The sequence below is a fragment of the Balaenoptera ricei genome, unplaced genomic scaffold, assembly GCF_028023285.1.
Source record: "Balaenoptera ricei isolate mBalRic1 unplaced genomic scaffold, mBalRic1.hap2 scaffold_149, whole genome shotgun sequence".
In the NCBI taxonomy this organism is placed as follows: Eukaryota; Metazoa; Chordata; class Mammalia; order Artiodactyla; family Balaenopteridae; genus Balaenoptera; species Balaenoptera ricei.
In genome coordinates, this window is record NW_026777452.1 from 103,993 (window position 1) to 117,819 (window position 13,827).

At 66.7% G+C, this 13,827-nt stretch overlaps 13 pseudogenes; all 13 read left to right on the forward strand.

The window, feature by feature from the left end:
• The first annotated feature begins 849 nt into the window (after window positions 1–849).
• LOC132358599 (5S ribosomal RNA) lies at window positions 850–968 on the forward strand (annotated as a pseudogene).
• Window positions 969–1,877: 909 nt separating this feature from the next.
• Window positions 1,878–1,996, forward strand: LOC132358391 (5S ribosomal RNA; annotated as a pseudogene).
• Window positions 1,997–2,892: 896 nt separating this feature from the next.
• Window positions 2,893–3,011, forward strand: LOC132358559 (5S ribosomal RNA; annotated as a pseudogene).
• Window positions 3,012–3,920: 909 nt separating this feature from the next.
• On the forward strand, window positions 3,921–4,039 carry LOC132358600 (5S ribosomal RNA; annotated as a pseudogene).
• A 910-nt stretch (window positions 4,040–4,949) lies between these two features.
• Window positions 4,950–5,068, forward strand: LOC132358392 (5S ribosomal RNA; annotated as a pseudogene).
• An 896-nt stretch (window positions 5,069–5,964) lies between these two features.
• On the forward strand, window positions 5,965–6,083 carry LOC132358572 (5S ribosomal RNA; annotated as a pseudogene).
• Window positions 6,084–6,992: 909 nt separating this feature from the next.
• Window positions 6,993–7,111, forward strand: LOC132358601 (5S ribosomal RNA; annotated as a pseudogene).
• Window positions 7,112–8,021: 910 nt separating this feature from the next.
• On the forward strand, window positions 8,022–8,140 carry LOC132358533 (5S ribosomal RNA; annotated as a pseudogene).
• An 896-nt stretch (window positions 8,141–9,036) lies between these two features.
• LOC132358584 (5S ribosomal RNA) lies at window positions 9,037–9,155 on the forward strand (annotated as a pseudogene).
• A 909-nt stretch (window positions 9,156–10,064) lies between these two features.
• Window positions 10,065–10,183, forward strand: LOC132358602 (5S ribosomal RNA; annotated as a pseudogene).
• Window positions 10,184–11,093: 910 nt separating this feature from the next.
• On the forward strand, window positions 11,094–11,212 carry LOC132358393 (5S ribosomal RNA; annotated as a pseudogene).
• Window positions 11,213–12,108: 896 nt separating this feature from the next.
• LOC132358596 (5S ribosomal RNA) lies at window positions 12,109–12,227 on the forward strand (annotated as a pseudogene).
• Window positions 12,228–13,136: 909 nt separating this feature from the next.
• LOC132358603 (5S ribosomal RNA) lies at window positions 13,137–13,255 on the forward strand (annotated as a pseudogene).
• The last annotated feature ends 572 nt before the right edge of the window (window positions 13,256–13,827 follow it).

Genomic DNA, 13,827 nt, shown 5'->3' on the forward strand with positions numbered 1-13,827 from the left:
CGCCGGGCACTGCTGCAGGCCTCATCTACTCAGGCCTCTCGCAACACAGCGTGCGCCAGAGGGGGCCCACCCAGCCGGTCTGGGTGGACATGCCGCCAGAAGGCGGCCCTGGAAGGCAGCCGCACCCCAGCCTCTCCCGGGGTGGCTGGCCCGGACCCAGACTCCGCTGCAGGCCCGGGTGAAGATCGTGAGGCCCGCGAGGCCCTCGACCTGCCCGTGGCCAACCCAACCAGCGCCCATCTGCGCCGCAGCCACCTGTCTGCCTCTGTGTCTCTCCACAGCTCCCTCCGGAAAAAGCCCACCCTCCGCTGTTTCGCCATGGCCGGGGGCGGGAGCGGGGTCCTGGGCCGGTCCGGTTCTCCGGGCCAGCCGGCCACCATGCGCTGGGAACTGTGCTCAGCGGGTGGCGTGTGGGCAAGGGTGGCCTTGCTGGGTCCAAGGGGCCGTGCCGCATCAATGGTGGCTCCCAGTGGCTTTGGGCTAACTGCCTTCAGGCAGGAGGGCCAGCCCGGCCGCGGCTGGACTGCACCTAGCACTGCGTGGGTGGACAGGGTGGGGAATGCCCAAGGGACCGTGGACCACGGACCCTTAAGCCTTCAGAGCCACGTCTTTGTGAGCGTCGAGCGGGATCTGGGGCGGTTCGCCATGCGCCTATGTGCCTGGATGTTCCCGCCAGAACTGAGCTGCTAGAGCGTCCAAGACTCCACCACACCCGGACCCCGAAGCCTGCTATCGCCTGCCTGGGCGGGCCGCAGGGCCGTGCTGCAGAGGGCTGGTCGCCGGACTGGCGGTAATTTGCCAGCACCAGGTAAGCTGAGCCTCAAGAGGCACCCCGTGGGCCCCGCTGCCTTCTATGGCCATACCACCCTATACGCACCCCATCTCGTCTGATTTCCGAAGCTAAGCAGGGTCGGGTCTGTTTACTACCTGGATGGGAGACCACCTGGGAATACTAGGTGCTGTAGTATTTTTTGCCCCCCGATTGCCCTTTTCTTGTAGTGGCCGGTACTCAAGGCTTCCTCTGCCCCCGCCGGGCACTGCTGCAGGCCTCATCTACTCAGGCCTCTCCCGACACAGCGTGCGCCGGAGGGGGCCATCCCCGCCGGTCTGGCTGGACATGCCCCCAGAAGGCGGCCCTGGAAGGCAACCGCACGCCAGCCGCTGCCGGGGTGGCTGGCCCGGACCCAGACACCGCCGCAGGCCCGGGTGAAGATCGTGAGGCCCGCGAGGCCCTCGACCTGCACCTGGCCGACCACACCAGCGCCCCTCCATGCCGCAGCCACCCGTCTGCCCGTGTGTCTCTCCACAGCTCCCTCCGGAAAAAGCCCACACTCCACTCTTTCACCACGGCCGGGGGCGGGAGTGGGGTCGTGGGCCGGGAATGGTTCTCCGGGCCGGCCGGTCACCGGGTGCAGGGAACTTTGCTCAGCATTTGGCGGAGGGGCAAGGGTGGCCTTGCTGGGTCTAAGGGGTCTTGCCGACTCAATGGTGCCTCCCAGTGGCTTCAGGCCAACTGCCGTCGGGCAGGAGGGCCAGCCTGGCCGCGGCCGGGCTTCACCTAGAACTGTGTGGGCAGACAGGGTGGCGAATGCCCAAAGGACCGTGGGCCACGGGCCCTTAAGCCCCCGGGGCCACGTCCTTGTGGGCGTCAAGCGGGATCTGGGGAGAGGGCCAAGCTCCTATGGGCCTGGAGGGTCCCGCCTGACCTGAGCTGCGAGGTCTCCCACGAGTCCGCCAATCCCGGGTGCCCGAGGCCTCCTGTCGCCTGCCTTCGTGGGCGGCTGGGCCGTGCCGGAGAGGGTTGGCTGCCGGGCTGTCGGCAAGCCCCAGCACCAGGGAAGCTAAGCCTCAAGAGGCACCCCGTGGCCCCCGCAGCCTTCTACCGCCATACCACCCTGAACGCGCCCGATATCGTCTGATCCTGGAAGCTAAGCAGGGTCGGGCCTGCTTAGTACTTGGATGGGAGACCACATGGGAATACCAGGTGCTGTAGGCTTTTTTGCCTCCCACTATAAATTCTCCTTTAGGCGCCCACGGCTGATGCCGCCTCCGCCTCTGCAGGCCTCACCTCCTCAGGGCCCTCCCAACACAGCGTGCTCTGGAGGGGGCGCTCCCCGCAGGTCTGGATGGAAATGCGGCCAGAAGGCGGCCCTGGAAGATAGCCATAAACCAGCCGCTCCCGTGGTGGCTGGCCCGCAGCCAGACTGCGCCGCACGCCCAGGTGAAGGCCGTGAGGCACGCGAAGCCCTCCACCTACAACTGGCCGTCCCCACCAGCGCGCATCCACGCCGCAGCCACCTAATTGCCCGTGTGTCTCTATACAGCTCCCTCCGGAAAAAGCCCACCCTCTGCCGTTTCGCTACGGCTGGAGGCAGGAGCGGGGTCGTGGGCCGTGACTGGTTCTCCAGGTCGGCTGACCTCCAGGCATCGGAACTGTGCTTGGCGGGTGGCGTGGCTGAAAGGGTAGTTTGCTGGGGCTAAGAGGCCGTGGCAGCCCAACGGTGGATCCCAGTGGCTTTGGGCCAACTGCCGTCGAGCAGGAAGGCCGGCCCGGCCATGGCTGGGCTGCTCCTAGAACTGCGAGGGTGGACAGGTTGTGTAATGCCCAAGGGACAGCAGGCCACTGGCCCTTAAGCCTCTGAGGCCACGTCCTTGTGAGCGTCGAGCGGGATCTGAGGTGGAGCGTCAAGCGCCTACGGGTCCGGAGGTTCCCGCCCGAACAGGGCTGCAAGGTCGCCCAAGACTCTGCCACCTCCGGGTCCCCGAGGCCTCCTGTCGCCTGCCTGGGCAGGCAGCAGGGCCGTGCAGCAGAGGGCTGGTCGCCGGACTGGTGGTAATTCGCCAGCACCAGCTAAGCTGAGCCTCAAGAGTCACCCCGTGGCCCCTGCTGCCTTCTACGGCCATACCACCCTAAACGCACCCCATCTCGTCTGACCTCGGAAGCTAAGCAGGGTCGGGTCTGTTTACTACCTGGATGGGAGACCACCTGGGAATACTAGGTGCTGTAGTATTTTTTGCCCCCCGATCTGCCTTTTCTTGTCATCGCCGGTGCTCAAGGCTTCCGCTGCTCCCGCCGGGCACTGCTGCAGGCCTCATCTACTCAGGCCTCTCGCAACACAGCGTGCGCCAGAGGGGGCCCACCCAGCCGGTCTGGGTGGACATGCCGCCAGAAGGCGGCCCTGGAAGGCAGCCGCACCCCAGCCTCTCCCGGGGTGGCTGGCCCGGACCCAGACTCCGCTGCAGGCCCGGGTGAAGATCGTGAGGCCCGCGAGGCCCTCGACCTGCCCGTGGCCAACCCAACCAGCGCCCATCTGCGCCGCAGCCACCTGTCTGCCTCTGTGTCTCTCCACAGCTCCCTCCGGAAAAAGCCCACCCTCCGCTGTTTCGCCATGGCCGGGGGCGGGAGCGGGGTCCTGGGCCGGTCCGGTTCTCCGGGCCAGCCGGCCACCATGCGCTGGGAACTGTGCTCAGCGGGTGGCGTGTGGGCAAGGGTGGCCTTGCTGGGTCCAAGGGGCCGTGCCGCATCAATGGTGGCTCCCAGTGGCTTTGGGCTAACTGCCTTCAGGCAGGAGGGCCAGCCCGGCCGCGGCTGGACTGCACCTAGCACTGCGTGGGTGGACAGGGTGGGGAATGCCCAAGGGACCGTGGACCACGGACCCTTAAGCCTTCAGAGCCACGTCTTTGTGAGCGTCGAGCGGGATCTGGGGCGGTTCGCCATGCGCCTATGTGCCTGGATGTTCCCGCCAGAACTGAGCTGCTAGAGCGTCCAAGACTCCACCACACCCGGACCCCGAAGCCTGCTATCGCCTGCCTGGGCGGGCCGCAGGGCCGTGCTGCAGAGGGCTGGTCGCCGGACTGGCGGTAATTTGCCAGCACCAGGTAAGCTGAGCCTCAAGAGGCACCCCGTGGGCCCCGCTGCCTTCTATGGCCATACCACCCTATACGCACCCCATCTCGTCTGATTTCCGAAGCTAAGCAGGGTCGGGTCTGTTTACTACCTGGATGGGAGACCACCTGGGAATACTAGGTGCTGTAGTATTTTTTGCCCCCCGATTGCCCTTTTCTTGTAGTGGCCGGTACTCAAGGCTTCCTCTGCCCCCGCCGGGCACTGCTGCAGGCCTCATCTACTCAGGCCTCTCCCGACACAGCGTGCGCCGGAGGGGGCCATCCCCGCCGGTCTGGCTGGACATGCCCCCAGAAGGCGGCCCTGGAAGGCAACCGCACGCCAGCCGCTGCCGGGGTGGCTGGCCCGGACCCAGACACCGCCGCAGGCCCGGGTGAAGATCGTGAGGCCCGCGAGGCCCTCGACCTGCACCTGGCCGACCACACCAGCGCCCCTCCACGCCGCAGCCACCCGTCTGCCCGTGTGTCTCTCCACAGCTCCCTCCGGAAAAAGCCCACACTCCACTCTTTCACCACGGCCGGGGGCGGGAGTGGGGTCGTGGGCCGGGAATGGTTCTCCGGGCCGGCCGGTCACCGGGTGCAGGGAACTTTGCTCAGCATTTGGCGGAGGGGCAAGGGTGGCCTTGCTGGGTCTAAGGGGTCTTGCCGACTCAATGGTGCCTCCCAGTGGCTTCAGGCCAACTGCCGTCGGGCAGGAGGGCCAGCCTGGCCGCGGCCGGGCTTCACCTAGAACTGTGTGGGCAGACAGGGTGGCGAATGCCCAAAGGACCGTGGGCCACGGGCCCTTAAGCCCCCGGGGCCACGTCCTTGTGGGCGTCAAGCGGGATCTGGGGCAGAGGGCCAAGCTCCTATGGGCCTGGAGGGTCCCGCCTGACCTGAGCTGCGAGGTCTCCCACGAGTCCGCCAATCCCGGGTGCCCGAGGCCTCCTGTCGCCTGCCTTGGTGGGCGGCTGGGCCGTGCCGGAGAGGGTTGGCTGCCGGGCTGTCGGCAAGCCCCAGCACCAGGGAAGCTAAGCCTCAAGAGGCACCCCGTGGCCCCCGCAGCCTTCTACCGCCATACCACCCTGAACGCGCCCGATATCGTCTGATCCTGGAAGCTAAGCAGGGTCGGGCCTGCTTAGTACTTGGATGGGAGACCACATGGGAATACCAGGTGCTGTAGGCTTTTTTGCCTCCCACTATAAATTCTCCTTTAGGCGCCCACGGCTGATGCCGCCTCCGCCTCTGCAGGCCTCACCTCCTCAGGGCCCTCCCAACACAGCGTGCTCTGGAGGGGGCGCTCCCCGCAGGTCTGGATGGAAATGCGGCCAGAAGGCGGCCCTGGAAGATAGCCATAAACCAGCCGCTCCCGTGGTGGCTGGCCCGCAGCCAGACTGCGCCGCACGCCCAGGTGAAGGCCGTGAGGCACGCGAAGCCCTCGACCTACAACTGGCCGTCCCCACCAGCGCGCATCCACGCCGCAGCCACCTAATTGCCCGTGTGTCTCTATACAGCTCCCTCCGGAAAAAGCCCACCCTCTGCCGTTTCGCTACGGCTGGAGGCAGGAGCGGGGTCGTGGGCCGTGACTGGTTCTCCAGGTCGGCTGACCTCCAGGCATCGGAACTGTGCTTGGCGGGTGGCGTGGCTGAAAGGGTAGTTTGCTGGGGCTAAGAGGCCGTGGCAGCCCAACGGTGGATCCCAGTGGCTTTGGGCCAACTGCCGTCGAGCAGGAAGGCCGGCCCGGCCATGGCTGGGCTGCTCCTAGAACTGCGAGGGTGGACAGGTTGTGTAATGCCCAAGGGACAGCAGGCCACTGGCCCTTAAGCCTCTGAGGCCACGTCCTTGTGAGCGTCGAGCGGGATCTGAGGTGGAGCGTCAAGCGCCTACGGGTCCGGAGGTTCCCGCCCGAACAGGGCTGCAAGGTCGCCCAAGACTCTGCCACCTCCGGGTCCCCGAGGCCTCCTGTCGCCTGCCTGGGCAGGCAGCAGGGCCGTGCAGCAGAGGGCTGGTCGCCGGACTGGTGGTAATTCGCCAGCACCAGCTAAGCTGAGCCTCAAGAGTCACCCCGTGGCCCCCGCTGCCTTCTACGGCCATACCACCCTAAACGCACCCCATCTCGTCTGACCTCGGAAGCTAAGCAGGGTCGGGTCTGTTTACTACCTGGATGGGAGACCACCTGGGAATACTAGGTGCTGTAGTATTTTTTGCCCCCCGATCTGCCTTTTCTTGTCATCGCCGGTGCTCAAGGCTTCCGCTGCTCCCGCCGGGCACTGCTGCAGGCCTCATCTACTCAGGCCTCTCGCAACACAGCGTGCGCCAGAGGGGGCCCACCCAGCCGGTCTGGGTGGACATGCCGCCAGAAGGCGGCCCTGGAAGGCAGCCGCACCCCAGCCTCTCCCGGGGTGGCTGGCCCGGACCCAGACTCCGCTGCAGGCCCGGGTGAAGATCGTGAGGCCCGCGAGGCCCTCGACCTGCCCGTGGCCAACCCAACCAGCGCCCATCTGCGCCGCAGCCACCTGTCTGCCTCTGTGTCTCTCCACAGCTCCCTCCGGAAAAAGCCCACCCTCCGCTGTTTCGCCATGGCCGGGGGCGGGAGCGGGGTCCTGGGCCGGTCCGGTTCTCCGGGCCAGCCGGCCACCATGCGCTGGGAACTGTGCTCAGCGGGTGGCGTGTGGGCAAGGGTGGCCTTGCTGGGTCCAAGGGGCCGTGCCGCATCAATGGTGGCTCCCAGTGGCTTTGGGCTAACTGCCTTCAGGCAGGAGGGCCAGCCCGGCCGCGGCTGGACTGCACCTAGCACTGCGTGGGTGGACAGGGTGGGGAATGCCCAAGGGACCGTGGACCACGGACCCTTAAGCCTTCAGAGCCACGTCTTTGTGAGCGTCGAGCGGGATCTGGGGCGGTTCGCCATGCGCCTATGTGCCTGGATGTTCCCGCCAGAACTGAGCTGCTAGAGCGTCCAAGACTCCACCACACCCGGACCCCGAAGCCTGCTATCGCCTGCCTGGGCGGGCCGCAGGGCCGTGCTGCAGAGGGCTGGTCGCCGGACTGGCGGTAATTTGCCAGCACCAGGTAAGCTGAGCCTCAAGAGGCACCCCGTGGGCCCCGCTGCCTTCTATGGCCATACCACCCTATACGCACCCCATCTCGTCTGATTTCCGAAGCTAAGCAGGGTCGGGTCTGTTTACTACCTGGATGGGAGACCACCTGGGAATACTAGGTGCTGTAGTATTTTTTGCCCCCCGATTGCCCTTTTCTTGTAGTGGCCGGTACTCAAGGCTTCCTCTGCCCCCGCCGGGCACTGCTGCAGGCCTCATCTACTCAGGCCTCTCCCGACACAGCGTGCGCCGGAGGGGGCCATCCCCGCCGGTCTGGCTGGACATGCCCCCAGAAGGCGGCCCTGGAAGGCAACCGCACGCCAGCCGCTGCCGGGGTGGCTGGCCCGGACCCAGACACCGCCGCAGGCCCGGGTGAAGATCGTGAGGCCCGCGAGGCCCTCGACCTGCACCTGGCCGACCACACCAGCGCCCCTCCACGCCGCAGCCACCCGTCTGCCCGTGTGTCTCTCCACAGCTCCCTCCGGAAAAAGCCCACGCTCCACTCTTTCACCACGGCCGGGGGCGGGAGTGGGGTCGTGGGCCGGGAATGGTTCTCCGGGCCGGCCGGTCACCGGGTGCAGGGAACTTTGCTCAGCATTTGGCGGAGGGGCAAGGGTGGCCTTGCTGGGTCTAAGGGGTCTTGCCGACTCAATGGTGCCTCCCAGTGGCTTCAGGCCAACTGCCGTCGGGCAGGAGGGCCAGCCTGGCCGCGGCCGGGCTTCACCTAGAACTGTGTGGGCAGACAGGGTGGCGAATGCCCAAAGGACCGTGGGCCACGGGCCCTTAAGCCCCCGGGGCCACGTCCTTGTGGGCGTCAAGCGGGATCTGGGGCAGAGGGCCAAGCTCCTATGGGCCTGGAGGGTCCCGCCTGACCTGAGCTGCGAGGTCTCCCACGAGTCCGCCAATCCCGGGTGCCCGAGGCCTCCTGTCGCCTGCCTTGGTGGGCGGCTGGGCCGTGCCGGAGAGGGTTGGCTGCCGGGCTGTCGGCAAGCCCCAGCACCAGGGAAGCTAAGCCTCAAGAGGCACCCCGTGGCCCCCGCAGCCTTCTACCGCCATACCACCCTGAACGCGCCCAATATCGTCTGATCCTGGAAGCTAAGCAGGGTCGGGCCTGCTTAGTACTTGGATGGGAGACCACATGGAAATACCAGGTGCTGTAGGCTTTTTTGCCTCCCACTATAAATTCTCCTTTAGGCGCCCACGGCTGATGCCGCCTCCGCCTCTGCAGGCCTCACCTCCTCAGGGCCCTCCCAACACAGCGTGCTCTGGAGGGGGCGCTCCCCGCAGGTCTGGATGGAAATGCGGCCAGAAGGCGGCCCTGGAAGATAGCCATAAACCAGCCGCTCCCGTGGTGGCTGGCCCGCAGCCAGACTGCGCCGCACGCCCAGGTGAAGGCCGTGAGGCAGGCGACGCCCTCCACCTACAACTGGCCGTCCCCACCAGCGCGCATCCACGCCGCAGCCACCTAATTGCCCGTGTGTCTCTATACAGCTCCCTCCGGAAAAAGCCCACCCTCTGCCGTTTCGCTACGGCTGGAGGCAGGAGCGGGGTCGTGGGCCGTGACTGGTTCTCCAGGTCGGCTGACCTCCAGGCATCGGAACTGTGCTTGGCGGGTGGCGTGGCTGAAAGGGTAGTTTGCTGGGGCTAAGAGGCCGTGGCAGCCCAACGGTGGATCCCAGTGGCTTTGGGCCAACTGCCGTCGAGCAGGAAGGCCGGCCCGGCCATGGCTGGGCTGCTCCTAGAACTGCGAGGGTGGACAGGTTGTGTAATGCCCAAGGGACAGCAGGCCACTGGCCCTTAAGCCTCTGAGGCCACGTCCTTGTGAGCGTCGAGCGGGATCTGAGGTGGAGCGTCAAGCGCCTACGGGTCCGGAGGTTCCCGCCCGAACAGGGCTGCAAGGTCGCCCAAGACTCTGCCACCTCCGGGTCCCCGAGGCCTCCTGTCGCCTGCCTGGGCAGGCAGCAGGGCCGTGCAGCAGAGGGCTGGTCGCCGGACTGGTGGTAATTCGCCAGCACCAGCTAAGCTGAGCCTCAAGAGTCACCCCGTGGCCCCCGCTGCCTTCTACGGCCATACCACCCTAAACGCACCCCATCTCGTCTGACCTCGGAAGCTAAGCAGGGTCGGGTCTGTTTACTACCTGGATGGGAGACCACCTGGGAATACTAGGTGCTGTAGTATTTTTTGCCCCCCGATCTGCCTTTTCTTGTCATCGCCGGTGCTCAAGGCTTCCGCTGCTCCCGCCGGGCACTGCTGCAGGCCTCATCTACTCAGGCCTCTCGCAACACAGCGTGCGCCAGAGGGGGCCCACCCAGCCGGTCTGGGTGGACATGCCGCCAGAAGGCGGCCCTGGAAGGCAGCCGCACCCCAGCCTCTCCCGGGGTGGCTGACCCGGACCCAGACTCCGCTGCAGGCCCGGGTGAAGATCGTGAGGCCCGCGAGGCCCTCGACCTGCCCGTGGCCAACCCAACCAGCGCCCATCTGCGCCGCAGCCACCTGTCTGCCTCTGTGTCTCTCCACAGCTCCCTCCGGAAAAAGCCCACCCTCCGCTGTTTCGCCATGGCCGGGGGCGGGAGCGGGGTCCTGGGCCGGTCCGGTTCTCCGGGCCAGCCGGCCACCATGCGCTGGGAACTGTGCTCAGCGGGTGGCGTGTGGGCAAGGGTGGCCTTGCTGGGTCCAAGGGGCCGTGCCGCATCAATGGTGGCTCCCAGTGGCTTTGGGCTAACTGCCTTCAGGCAGGAGGGCCAGCCCGGCCGCGGCTGGACTGCACCTAGCACTGCGTGGGTGGACAGGGTGGGGAATGCCCAAGGGACCGTGGACCACGGACCCTTAAGCCTTCAGAGCCACGTCTTTGTGAGCGTCGAGCGGGATCTGGGGCGGTTCGCCATGCGCCTATGTGCCTGGATGTTCCCGCCAGAACTGAGCTGCTAGAGCGTCCAAGACTCCACCACACCCGGACCCCGAAGCCTGCTATCGCCTGCCTGGGCGGGCCGCAGGGCCGTGCTGCAGAGGGCTGGTCGCCGGACTGGCGGTAATTTGCCAGCACCAGGTAAGCTGAGCCTCAAGAGGCACCCCGTGGGCCCCGCTGCCTTCTATGGCCATACCACCCTATACGCACCCCATCTCGTCTGATTTCCGAAGCTAAGCAGGGTCGGGTCTGTTTACTACCTGGATGGGAGACCACCTGGGAATACTAGGTGCTGTAGTATTTTTTGCCCCCCGATTGCCCTTTTCTTGTAGTGGCCGGTACTCAAGGCTTCCTCTGCCCCCGCCGGGCACTGCTGCAGGCCTCATCTACTCAGGCCTCTCCCGACACAGCGTGCGCCGGAGGGGGCCATCCCCGCCGGTCTGGCTGGACATGCCCCCAGAAGGCGGCCCTGGAAGGCAACCGCACGCCAGCCGCTGCCGGGGTGGCTGGCCCGGACCCAGACACCGCCGCAGGCCCGGGTGAAGATCGTGAGGCCCGCGAGGCCCTCGACCTGCACCTGGCCGACCACACCAGCGCCCCTCCACGCCGCAGCCACCCGTCTGCCCGTGTGTCTCTCCACAGCTCCCTCCGGAAAAAGCCCACACTCCACTCTTTCACCACGGCCGGGGGCGGGAGTGGGGTCGTGGGCCGGGAATGGTTCTCCGGGCCGGCCGGTCACCGGGTGCAGGGAACTTTGCTCAGCATTTGGCGGAGGGGCAAGGGTGGCCTTGCTGGGTCTAAGGGGTCTTGCCGACTCAATGGTGCCTCCCAGTGGCTTCAGGCCAACTGCCGTCGGGCAGGAGGGCCAGCCTGGCCGCGGCCGGGCTTCACCTAGAACTGTGTGGGCAGACAGGGTGGCGAATGCCCAAAGGACCGTGGGCCACGGGCCCTTAAGCCCCCGGGGCCACGTCCTTGTGGGCGTCAAGCGGGATCTGGGGCAGAGGGCCAAGCTCCTATGGGCCTGGAGGGTCCCGCCTGACCTGAGCTGCGAGGTCTCCCACGAGTCCGCCAATCCCGGGTGCCCGAGGCCTCCTGTCGCCTGCCTTGGTGGGCGGCTGGGCCGTGCCGGAGAGGGTTGGCTGCCGGGCTGTCGGCAAGCCCCAGCACCAGGGAAGCTAAGCCTCAAGAGGCACCCCGTGGCCCCCGCAGCCTTCTACCGCCATACCACCCTGAACGCGCCCGATATCGTCTGATCCTGGAAGCTAAGCAGGGTCGGGCCTGCTTAGTACTTGGATGGGAGACCACATGGGAATACCAGGTGCTGTAGGCTTTTTTGCCTCCCACTATAAATTCTCCTTTAGGCGCCCACGGCTGATGCCGCCTCCGCCTCTGCAGGCCTCACCTCCTCAGGGCCCTCCCAACACAGCGTGCTCTGGAGGGGGCGCTCCCCGCAGGTCTGGATGGAAATGCGGCCAGAAGGCGGCCCTGGAAGATAGCCATAAACCAGCCGCTCCCGTGGTGGCTGGCCCGCAGCCAGACTGCGCCGCACGCCCAGGTGAAGGCCGTGAGGCACGCGAAGCCCTCGACCTACAACTGGCCGTCCCCACCAGCGCGCATCCACGCCGCAGCCACCTAATTGCCCGTGTGTCTCTATACAGCTCCCTCCGGAAAAAGCCCACCCTCTGCCGTTTCGCTACGGCTGGAGGCAGGAGCGGGGTCGTGGGCCGTGACTGGTTCTCCAGGTCGGCTGACCTCCAGGCATCGGAACTGTGCTTGGCGGGTGGCGTGGCTGAAAGGGTAGTTTGCTGGGGCTAAGAGGCCGTGGCAGCCCAACGGTGGATCCCAGTGGCTTTGGGCCAACTGCCGTCGAGCAGGAAGGCCGGCCCGGCCATGGCTGGGCTGCTCCTAGAACTGCGAGGGTGGACAGGTTGTGTAATGCCCAAGGGACAGCAGGCCACTGGCCCTTAAGCCTCTGAGGCCACGTCCTTGTGAGCGTCGAGCGGGATCTGAGGTGGAGCGTCAAGCGCCTACGGGTCCGGAGGTTCCCGCCCGAACAGGGCTGCAAGGTCGCCCAAGACTCTGCCACCTCCGGGTCCCCGAGGCCTCCTGTCGCCTGCCTGGGCAGGCAGCAGGGCCGTGCAGCAGAGGGCTGGTCGCCGGACTGGTGGTAATTCGCCAGCACCAGCTAAGCTGAGCCTCAAGAGTCACCCCGTGGCCCCCGCTGCCTTCTACGGCCATACCACCCTAAACGCACCCCATCTCGTCTGACCTCGGAAGCTAAGCAGGGTCGGGTCTGTTTACTACCTGGATGGGAGACCACCTGGGAATACTAGGTGCTGTAGTATTTTTTGCCCCCCGATCTGCCTTTTCTTGTCATCGCCGGTGCTCAAGGCTTCCGCTGCTCCCGCCGGGCACTGCTGCAGGCCTCATCTACTCAGGCCTCTCGCAACACAGCGTGCGCCAGAGGGGGCCCACCCAGCCGGTCTGGGTGGACATGCCGCCAGAAGGCGGCCCTGGAAGGCAGCCGCACCCCAGCCTCTCCCGGGGTGGCTGGCCCGGACCCAGACTCCGCTGCAGGCCCGGGTGAAGATCGTGAGGCCCGCGAGGCCCTCGACCTGCCCGTGGCCAACCCAACCAGCGCCCATCTGCGCCGCAGCCACCTGTCTGCCTCTGTGTCTCTCCACAGCTCCCTCCGGAAAAAGCCCACCCTCCGCTGTTTCGCCATGGCCGGGGGCGGGAGCGGGGTCCTGGGCCGGTCCGGTTCTCCGGGCCAGCCGGCCACCATGCGCTGGGAACTGTGCTCAGCGGGTGGCGTGTGGGCAAGGGTGGCCTTGCTGGGTCCAAGGGGCCGTGCCGCATCAATGGTGGCTCCCAGTGGCTTTGGGCTAACTGCCTTCAGGCAGGAGGGCCAGCCCGGCCGCGGCTGGACTGCACCTAGCACTGCGTGGGTGGACAGGGTGGGGAATGCCCAAGGGACCGTGGACCACGGACCCTTAAGCCTTCAGAGCCACGTCTTTGTGAGCGTCGAGCGGGATCTGGGGCGGTTCGCCATGCGCCTATGTGCCTGGATGTTCCCGCCAGAACTGAGCTGCTAGAGCGTCCAAGACTCCACCACACCCGGACCCCGAAGCCTGCTATCGCCTGCCTGGGCGGGCCGCAGGGCCGTGCTGCAGAGGGCTGGTCGCCGGACTGGCGGTAATTTGCCAGCACCAGGTAAGCTGAGCCTCAAGAGGCACCCCGTGGGCCCCGCTGCCTTCTATGGCCATACCACCCTATACGCACCCCATCTCGTCTGATTTCCGAAGCTAAGCAGGGTCGGGTCTGTTTACTACCTGGATGGGAGACCACCTGGGAATACTAGGTGCTGTAGTATTTTTTGCCCCCCGATTGCCCTTTTCTTGTAGTGGCCGGTACTCAAGGCTTCCTCTGCCCCCGCCGGGCACTGCTGCAGGCCTCATCTACTCAGGCCTCTCCCGACACAGCGTGCGCCGGAGGGGGCCATCCCCGCCGGTCTGGCTGGACATGCCCCCAGAAGGCGGCCCTGGAAGGCAACCGCACGCCAGCCGCTGCCGGGGTGGCTGGCCCGGACCCAGACACCGCCGCAGGCCCGGGTGAAGATCGTGAGGCCCGCGAGGCCCTCGACCTGCACCTGGCCGACCACACCAGCGCCCCTCCACGCCGCAGCCACCCGTCTGCCCGTGTGTCTCTCCACAGCTCCCTCCGGAAAAAGCCCACGCTCCACTCTTTCACCACGGCCGGGGGCGGGAGTGGGGTCGTGGGCCGGGAATGGTTCTCCGGGCCGGCCGGTCACCGGGTGCAGGGAACTTTGCTCAGCATTTGGCGGAGGGGCAAGGGTGGCCTTGCTGGGTCTAAGGGGTCTTGCCGACTCAATGGTGCCTCCCAGTGGCTTCAGGCCAACTGCCGTCGGGCAGGAGGGCCAGCCTG